The sequence below is a fragment of the Arachis ipaensis genome, chromosome B5 (assembly GCF_059453495.1).
Source record: "Arachis ipaensis isolate K30076 ecotype BB chromosome B5, ASM5945349v1, whole genome shotgun sequence".
NCBI classification, from domain to species: domain Eukaryota; kingdom Viridiplantae; phylum Streptophyta; class Magnoliopsida; order Fabales; family Fabaceae; genus Arachis; species Arachis ipaensis.
In genome coordinates, this window is record NC_142440.1 from 145738985 (window position 1) to 145749593 (window position 10609).

The 10609-nt window shown below is 37.8% G+C and overlaps 1 non-coding gene across 1 annotated transcript; it reads left to right on the plus strand.

Moving 5' to 3' along the window:
- The first annotated feature begins 7440 nt into the window (after window positions 1-7440).
- Window positions 7441-7548, plus strand: LOC148566110 (small nucleolar RNA R71). The gene has a single exon (XR_015885353.1). It is a non-coding gene; the product is annotated as a small nucleolar RNA R71 (small nucleolar RNA).
- The last annotated feature ends 3061 nt before the right edge of the window (window positions 7549-10609 follow it).

The window sequence follows — 10609 nt, forward strand, 5'->3', positions numbered from 1 at the left end:
CAAGGAAGCTCTTGATGACCCATCCTGGGTAAAAGCAATGGAAGAAGAGTCTCATGAGCTTGAAAAAAAAACCAAGTTTGGACATTAGTTCCAAAGCCAAGTGACAAGAAAGTGACATGCACCAAGTAGATATTCAAGAACAAGTTGGGTGAAGATGGAAGCATTGCTAGAAATAAAGCAAGATTGGTGGCACAAGGATACGACCAAGAAGAGGGAATAGATTTTGATGAATCCTTTGTCCCTGTTGCCCGAATGGAAGCCATAAGACTTCTTCTTGCTTATGATGCTTATTGTGGTTTCAAATTGTATCAAATGGTTGTGAAATGTGCATTCTTGAATGGTGTGATAGATAGAGAAGTATATGTGGCACAGCCACCTGGTTTTGAAAATAACGAATTTCCTAACCATGTTTTCAAACTTTCTAAAGCTCTCTATGGATTAAGACAAGCTCCTAGGGCTTGGTAAGAGAGACTTAGTTCTTTTCTTTTGAAAAATGATTTTCAAAGAGGCACCACAGACACTACTCTATTTATTAAGAATTCTAATGATTCTTTCATTCTAGTCCAAATTTATGTTGATGACATTATTTTTGGATCAGCAAATGAATCCCTTTGTACTGAATTTGAAAAACTCATGACAAGTGAATTTGACATTAGTATGATGGGTGAACTTAATTTTTTCCTTGGGCTTCAAATTAAGCAAACAGAAAATGGTATTTTCATTCATCAAGAGAAGTATGCCAAGAAACTAGTTAAGAAATTTGGTATGGAAAATGCCAAATCCATGGAAACTCCCATGCACCGTAATTCAAAATTAGAAAAGGGTGAAATTGAGAAAGATGTAGATGAGATTAGGTATAGAGGAATGATTGGCTCTCTTATGTACTTAACTTCCTCTAGACCTGACATTGTGCAAAGTGTTGGAATGTGTTTGGTGCGCGAAAATCGTGACGGTTCCTTTCCTTGGTAACGGTGCTAAAAACTCAAGACGCAAGTTCATGATCTTAGTTCTTTGTCACAACTTTGCACAACTAACCAGCAAGTGCACTGGGTCGTCCAAGTAATAAACCTTACGTGAGTAAGGGTCGATCCCACGGAGATTGTCAGCTTGAAGCAAGCTATGGTCACCTTGTAAATCTCAGTCAGGCAGATTCAATTGATTATAGAGATTTAATAATTAAAAGATAAATAAAATGTAAAATAAAGATAGTGATACTTATGTAATTCATTGGTGAGAATTTCAGATAAGCGTATAGAGATGCATTCGTTCCTCCTGAACCTCTGCTTTCCTATTGTCTTCATCCAATCATTCATACTCCTTTCTATGGCAAGCTATATGTTAGGCATCACCGTTGTCAATGGCTACATCCTGTCCTCTCAGTGAAAATGGTCCAATGCGTTGTCACTGCATGGCTAATCATCTGTCGGTTCTCGATCATACTGGAATAGGATCCATTGATCCTTTTGCGTCTGTCACTACGCCCATCACTCGTGAATTTGAAGCTCGTCGCAGCCATCCCTTCCCAGATCCTACTCGGAATACCACAGACAAGGTTTAGACTTTCCGGATCTCAAGAATGGCCGTCCATGGATTCTAACTTATACCACGAAGATTCTGATTTAGGAATCCTAGAGATACTCAAACAATCTAAGGTAGAACGGAAGTGGTTGTCAGGCACGCGTTCATAGTTGGGAATGATGATGACTGTCACGATCATCACATTCATATTGAGGTGCGAATGAATATCTTAGAATCGGAATAAGCTTGAATTGAATAGAAAAATAATAGTACTTTGTATTAATTCATGAGGAACAGCAGAGCTCCACACCTTAATCTATGGTGTGTAGAAACTTTACCGTTGAAAATACATAAGAACAAGGTCCAGGCATGGCCGAGTGGCCAGCCTCCCAAGGAGGGTTCAATCATAAAAACATGATCAAAAGATGTAAATACAATAGTAAAAAGTCCTATTTATGCTAAACTAGTTACTAGGGTTTATAGAAATGAGTAAATGATGCAGAAATCCACTTCTGGGGCCCACTTGGTGTGTGCTTGGGCTGAACATTAAGCTTTACACGTGTAGAGGCTTCTCTTGGAGTTGAACGCCAGTTTGTAACCTGTTTCTGGCGTTTAACTCCACTTTGCAACCTGTTTCTGGCGTTTAACTCCATAATGCAGCATGGAACTGACGTTGAATGCCAGTTTACATCATATAAACTCGGGAAAAGTATGGACTATTATATATTTCTGGAAAGCTCTGGATGTCTACTTTCCAACGCAATTAAGAACGCGCCATTTGGAGTTCTGTAGCTCCAGAAAATCCACTTTGAGTGCAGAGAGGTCAGAATCCAACAGCATCTGCAGTCCTTCTTCAACCTCTGAATCTGATTTTTGCTCAAGTCCCTCAATTTCAGCCAGAAAATACCTGAAATCACAAAAAAACACACAAACTCATAGTAAAGTCCAGAAATGTGATTTTTATTTAAAAACTAATAAAAATATACTAAAAACTAACTAAATCGTACTGAAAACTATGTAAAAATAATGCCAAAAAGCGTATAAATTATCCGCTCATCACAACACCAAACTTAAATTGTTGCTTGTCCCCAAGCAACTGAAAATCAAATAGGATAAAAAGAAGAGAATATACTATAAATTCCAAAATATCAATGAAACTTAGCTCCAATCAGATGAGCGGGGACTTGTAGCTTTTTGCCTCTTAAATAGTTTTGGCATATCACTTTATCCATTGAAGTTCAGAATGATTGGCATCTATAGGAACTTAGAATTCAGATAGTGTTATTGATTCTCCTAGGTCAATATGTTGATTCTTGAACACAGCTACTTTATGAGTCTTGGCCGTGGCCCTAAGCACTTTGTTTTCCAGTATTACCACCGGATACATAAATGCCATAGACACATAACTGGGTGAACCTTTTCAGATTGTGACTCAGCTTTGGTAAAGTCCCTAATTAGAGGTGTCCAGGATTCTTAAGCACACTCTTCTTTTGCTTTGGACCTCGACTTTAACCGCTCAGTCTCAAGTTTTCACTTGACACCTTCACGCCACAAGCACATGGTTAGGGACAGCTTAGTTTAGCCGCTTAGGCCAGGATTTTATTCCTTTAGGCCCACCTATCCACTGATGCTCAAAGCCTTGGATCCTTTTTATTACCCTTGCCTTTTGGTTTTAAGGGCTATTGGCTTTTTGCTCTTGCCTTTTGGTTTAAAGAGCTTTTGGCTTTTTCTGCTTGCTTTTTCTTTTTCTTTTTCTTTCCTTTTTTTTTCGCTATTTTTTTTCTTTTTTTTTCTGCAAGCTTTTGTATTCACTGCTTTTTCTTGCTTAAAGAATCATTTTTATGATTTTTCAGATTATCAAATAACATTTCTCCTTTTCATCATTCTTTCAAGAGCCAACATATTTAACATTCATAAACATCAAATTCAAAAGACATATGCACTGTTCAAGCATTCATTCAGAAAACAAAAAGTATTGTCACCACATCAAATTAATTAAACTAGTTTCAAGGATGAATTCGCAACCCTGTACTTCTTGTTCTTTTGTTTTTAAAACAGTTTTCATTTAAGAGAGGTGATGTATTTATATTCATAACTTTAAGGCATAGACACTTAGACACTAGTGATCATATAGTAAAGACACAAACATAATTAAACATGAAGCATGGAAACCGAAAACAGAAAATAAATAGACAAGGAGATTAAGGAATGAGTCCACCTTAGTGAGGGTGGCGTCTTCCTCTTCTTGAAGAACCAATGGTGCTTTTGAGCTCCTCTATGTCTCTTCCTTGTCTTTGTTGCTCCTCCCTCATAGCTCTTTGATCTTCTCTAATTTCATGGAGGATGATGGAATGCTCTTGGTGCTCCATCCTTAGTTGTCCCATGTTGGAGCTTAATTCTCCTAGGGAAGTGTTGATTTGCTCCCAATAGTTTTGTGGAGGAAAGTGCATCCCCTGAGGCATCTCAAGGATTTCATGGTGGAGAATTTTCTCATGCTCTTGTTGAGGTCCATGATCTCTTATTTGTTCCATCCTTTTCTTAGTGATGGGCTTGTCCTCTTCAATGAGGATGTCTCCCTCTATGTCAATTCCAGCCGAATTGCAGAGGTGGCATATGAGGTGAGGAAAGGCTAACCTTGCCCAATTAGAGGACTTGTCAGCCACCTTGTAAATTTCTTGAGGTATAATCTCATGAACTTCCATCTCCTCTCCAATCATGATACTATGGATCATGATGACCCGGTCTATAGTAACTTCAGACCGGTTACTAGTAGGAATGATTGAGCGTTGAATGAACTCTAGCCATCCCCTAGCCACTGGTTTGAGGTCATGCCTTCTTAATTGAACCGGCTTGCCTCTTGAGTCAATTTTCCATTGAGCTCCTTCCTCACATATGTCTATGAGGACTTGGTCCAACCTTTGATCAAAGTTGACCCTTCTTATATAGGGGCGTGCGTTCTCTTCCATCATTGGCAAGTTGAACGCCAGCCTTACATTTTCCGGACTGAAGTCTAAGTATTTCCTCCGAACCATGGTAAGCCAATGCTTTGGATTCGTGTTCACACTTTGATCATGGTTCCTAGTGATCCATGCATTTGCATAGAACTCTTGAACCATTAGGATCCCGACTTGTTGAATGGGGTTGGTGAGAACTTCCCAACCTCTTCTTTGGATCTCAAGTCGGATCTCCAGATACTCATTCTTTTTTAGCTTGAAAGGAACCTCAGGAATTACTTTCTTCTTGGCCACAACTTCATAGAAGTGGTCTTGATGGACCTTTGAGATGAATCTCTCCATCTCCCATGACTCAGAGGTGGAAGCAATTGCCTTCCCTTTTCTCTTTCTAGAGGTTTCTCTGGCCTTAGGTGCCATAAATGGTTATGGAAAAATAAAAAGCTATGCTTTTACCACACCAAAATTAAAATGTTTGCTTGTCTCTGAGCAAAAGAAGATAGAAAGTAGTAGAAGAAGAAGAAAATGGAGGAGATGGGGGAAGAAGAGGTATTCGGCCAAGGAGAAGAAGAGTGGGTTGTGTGGTGTGAAAATGAAGAAGGAGTGAGGGGTTTATATAGGAGTGAGGGAGGGTGTAGGGTTCGGCCATTAGGGTTGGGTTTGGGAGGGAAATTATTTTGAATTTTGAAGGTAGGTGGGGTTTATGGGGAAGAGAGGATGGATGTGAGTGGTGAAGAGGTGATGGGAAAGAGTGATTGAGGTGATTGGTGAAGGGTATTTGGGGAAGAGAGTTATGAAAAGGTGTGAAGAGGAGAGAAGAAAAAGTGGGGATCCTGTGGGGTCAAGGACTTAACATCCCTGCTCCAATTAGGCGTGTAAAACGCCCTTGCTGTGCAATCCTGGCGTTTAACGCCAGACTGCTACCTGTTTCTGGCGTTAAACGCCCAAATGTAGCTTGTTTCTGGCGTTTAACGCCAGGCAGATGCTTGTTTCTGGCGTTAAATGCCAGCTTGGTGCCTGTTTCTGGCGTTAAAAGCCAGACAGATGCTTGTTTCTGGCGTTTAAACGCCAGACTGCTCTCCTCCAGGGTGTGCTATTTTCAATGCTATTTTTCATTCTGTTTTTGATTTTTCAGTAGTTTTTGTGACTTCACATGATTATCAACCTAATAAAACACGAAATAAAAAGAAAATAAAATAGATATGATTAAATAACATTGGGTTGTCTCCCAACAAGCGCTTCTTTAATGTCAATAGCTTGACAGTGAGCTCTTATGGAGCCTTATAGATAATCAGAGCAAGGTTGGAACCTCCCAACACCAAACTTAGAGTTTGAATGTGGGGGTTCAACACCAAACTTAGAGTTTGGTTGTGGCCTCCCAACACCAAACTTAGAGTTTGACTGTGGGGGCTTTAGTTGACTCTGCAGTGAGAGAAGCTTTTCATGCTTCCTCTCCATAGTTACAGAAGGAGATCCTTGAGTTTTAAATACAAGGTTGTCCTCATTCAGTTGAAGGACTAACTCTCTTCTGTCCACATCAATCACAGCTCTTGTTGTGGCTAGGAAGGGTCTTCCAAGGATGATGGATTCATCCTCTTCCTTCCAGTGTCTAGGATTATGAAATCAGCAGGGATGTAAAGGCCTTCAACCTTTACTAACACGTCCTCTACTTGTCCATAAGCCTGTTTTCTTGAGTTGTCTGCCATCTCTAATAAGATTCTGGCAGCTTGCACCTCAAAGATCCCAAGTTTCTCCATTATAGAGAGTGGCATTAAGTTTATCATGACCCCAGGTCACACAGAGCCTTCTCAAAGGTCATGGTGCCTATGGTACAGGGTATTAAGAATTTGCTAGGATCCTGTTTCTTTTGAGGTAATTTCTGCCTATCCAATGCATTCTGTTCATTGGTGAGCAAGGGAGGTTCATCTTCCCAAGTCTCATTACCAAATAATTTGGCATTCAGCTTCATGATTGCACCAAGGTATTTAGCAACGTGCTCTTCAGTAATTTCTTCATCTTTTTCAGAGGAAGAATACTCATCAGAGCTCATGAAGGAAAGAAGGAGGTTCAATGGAATCTCTATGGTCTCTAGATGAGCCTCATATTCTTTTGGATCCTCAAAGGGGAACTCCTTATTGGTCACTAGATGTCCCAGGAGGTCTTCCTCACTGGGATTCACGTTCTCCTCCTCCTCTTTGGGTTCGGCCACATCATGTAAGGCTATGGCCTTGCACTCTCTTTTTGGATTTTTTTTTGTATTGCTTGAGAGAGTACTTGGAGGGATTTCAGTGACTCTTTTACTCAGCTGGCCCACTTGTGCCTCCAAATTCCTAATAAAGGACCTTGTTTCATTCATGAAACTCACAGTGGCCTTAGATAGATCAGAGACTATATTTGCTAAGCTAGATGGGTTCTGCTCAGAATTCTCTGTCTATTGCTGAGTGGATGATGGAAAAGGTTTGCTATTGCTAAACCTGTTTCTTCCACCATTATTAAAGCCTTGTTAAGGCTTTTGTTGATTCTTCCATGAGAAATTTGGATGATTTCTCCATGAGGGATTATAGGTGTTTCCATAGGGTTCACCCATGTAATTCACCTCTGCTATTGCAGGGTTCTCAGGATCATAAGCTTCTTCTTCAGAAGATGCCTCTTTAGTACTGTTGGATGATTCCTTCAATCCATTCAGACTCTGAGAGATCATATTGACTTGCTGAGTCAATATTTTATTCTGAGCCAATATGGTATTCAGAGTATCAATTTCAAGAACTCCCTTCCTTTAAGGCGTCCCATTACTTACAGGATTCCTCTCAGAAGTGTACATGAACTGGTTATTAGCAACCATGTCAATGAGTTCTTGAGCTTCTGCAGGCATTTTCTTTAGGTGAATAGATCCACCTGCAGAATGGTCCAATGACATCTTTGATAACCCAAACAGAGCATCATAGAATATATCCAGGATGGTCCATTCTGAAAGCATGTTAGAAGGACACTTTTTGGTCAGTTCCTTGTATCTCTCCCAAGCTTCATAGAGGGATTCACCTTCTTTTTGTCTGAAGGTTTGAACATCCACTCTAAGCTTGCTAAGCTTTTGAAGAGGAAAGAACTTGGCTAAGAAAGCCGTGACCAGCTTATCCCAAGAGTTCAGGCTATCCTTAGGTTGAGAGTCCAACCATATTCTAGCTCTGTCTCTTACAGCAAACGGGAAAAGCATAAGCCTGTAGACCTCAGGATCAACCCCATTGGTCTTAATAGTATCACAGATCTGCAAGAATTCAGTTAAGAACTGAAAAGGATCTTCGGATGGAAGTTCATAAAACTTGCAATTCTGTTGCATCAGAGAAACTAATTGAGGTTTCAACTCAAAATTGTTTGCTCCAATGGCAGTGATTGAGATGCTTCTTCCATGTAAATTGGAATTAGGTGCAGTAAAGTCACCAAGCATCTTCCTTGCATTATTGTTATTTTCGGCCATGTCTCCTTCTTTTTCAAAAATTTCTGTCAGATTTTCTCCAGAGAGTTGTGCTTTAGCTTCCCTTAGCTTCCTCTTTAGAGTTCTTTCAGGTTCTAGATCAGCTTCAACAAGAATGTTCTTGTCCTTGTTCCTGCTCATATGAAAAAGAAGAGAACAGAAAATATGGAATCCTCTATGTCACAGTATAGAGATTTCTTTATGTGAGTGGGAGAAGATATGAATAGAAGAAGGAGAATCCAAACACAAGGGTGAAGAATAGGTTCGAATTCTTGGATGAAGAGGAGTGTTAGTAAATGAATAAATAAATAGAAGGAGGTGAGGAGAAGAGAAATTCAAAAATTAAATAAATTAAAATAAAAGTATTTTTGTTTTTAAATTAGAATTAAAATTAAAAATTCGAAAATTAAGAAAGGAGAAATTAAATCAAATTAAATTAGATTTAAAACAATTAGTTAATTTAAAAAGGAATTTTGAAAAAGAGGGAAGGGATTTTTGAAAATTAGAGAGAGAGAGAGAGAGAGAGAGTTAGTTAGGTAGTTTTGAAAAAGATAAGAATCAAACAAAAAGTTAAGTGGTTAATTGAAAAAGATTTGAAAATCAAATTTTGTAAAGATAAGAAAATAGAAAAGATTTTGAATTTAAATTTTGAAAAAGATGTGATTGAAACTTAAATTGAAAAAGATTTGAAAAAGAAATTTAAAAAGATTTGATTTTGAAAATTAAAGTTGATTACTTGACTAACAAGAAACTAAAAAAATATGAGTCTAGAGTTTAAAGATTGAACCTTTCTTACTAGGCAAGTAACAAACTTAAAAATTTTGAATCAATCACATTAATTGTTAGCATTAATTTCGAAAATATGAAATAAAAATAAGAAAGAGATTTTGAAAATCAATTTGAAATTTTCGAAATTATGAAAGAAAAAAAATGAAAAAGATTTGATTTTTGAAAAATATTTGAAAAAGATAGAATTTTTAAATTGAAAATTTGATTTGACTCATAAGAAACAACTAATTTTTAAAAAATTTTGAAAAAGTCAACTCAAATTTTCGAAAATTTATGAGTGAAAAAGGGAAAGATATTTTTTTTATTTTTGAGTTTTTAATGATGAAAGAGAAAAATACCAAAAAGACTAAATGCATGAAAATTTTGGATCAAAATAAAGGAAACATGCAAGAACACTTTGAATGCAAAGATGAACACCAAGAACACTTTGAAGATCATGATGAACATCAAGTATGTATTTTTGAAAAATTTTTAATAAAAGAAAACATGCAAGATACCAAAGTTAGAAATTTTTAATATTTAGACACTAAGAATTCAAGAATGCATATAAAAAACAAGAAAAGACACAAAACAAGAAATTTTAAAGATCAAACAAGAAGACTTACCAAGAACAACTTGAAGATCATGAAGAACACCATGCATGAGTTTTCAAAAATTTTAAGAAAAATTAAAAAGATGCAATTGACACCAAACTTACAAATTGACACTAGACTCAAACAAGAAACATAAAATTTTCTGTTTTTATGATTTTATAAGAATTTTTTTTTTGGTTTTTTTCGAAAATTATTTTGGAAAAAACGAAAAAGAAGAAAAAATAAGAAATAAAAAGCTTAAAAATAAAATAAAATTACCTAATCTGAGCAACAAGATGAACCGTCAGTTGTCCAAACTCGAACAATCCCCGGTAACAGCGCCAAAAACTTGGTACGCGGAAATCGTGACGGTTCCTTTCCTTAGTAACGGCGCTAAAAACTCAAGACGCACGTTCATGATCTTAGTTCTTTGTCACAACTTCGCACAACTAACTAGCAAGTGCACTGGGTCGTCCAAGTAATAAACCTTACGTGAGTAAGGGTTGATCCCACGGAGATTGTCGGCTTGAAGCAAGCTATGGTCACCTTGTAAATCTCAGTCAGGCGGATTCAATTGATTATAGAGATTTAATAATTAAAAGATAAATAAAATGTAAAATAAAGATAGTGATACTTATGTAATTCATTGGTGAGAATTTCAGATAAGCGTATAGAGATGCATTCGTTCCTCCTGAACCTCTGCTTTCCTATTGTCTTCATCCAATCATTCATACTCCTTTCTATGGCAAGCTGTATGTTAGGCATCACCGTTGTCAATGGCTACATCCTGTCCTCTCAGTGAAAATGGTCCAATGCGCTGTCACTGCATGGCTAATCATCTGTCGGTTCTCGATCATACTGGAATAGGATCCATTGATCCTTTTGCGTCTGTCACTACGCCCAGCACTCGCGAGTTTGAAACTCATCGCAGCCATCCCTTCCCAAATCCTACTCGGAATACCACAGACAAGGTTTAGACTTTCCGGATCTCAAGAATGGCCGTCCATGGATTCTAACTTATACCACGAAGATTCTGATTAAGGAATCCCAGAGATACTCATTCAATCTAAGGTAGAACGGAAGTGGTTGTCAGGCACGCGTTCATAGTTGGGATGATGATGACTGTCACGATCATCACATTCATATTGACGTGCGAATGAATATCTTAGAATCGGAATAAGCTTGAATTGAATAGAAAAACAATAGTACTTTGTATTAATTCATGAGGAACAGCAGAGCTCCACACCTTAATCTATGGTGTGTAGAAACTCTACCGTTGAAAATACATAAGAACAAGGTCCAGGCATGGC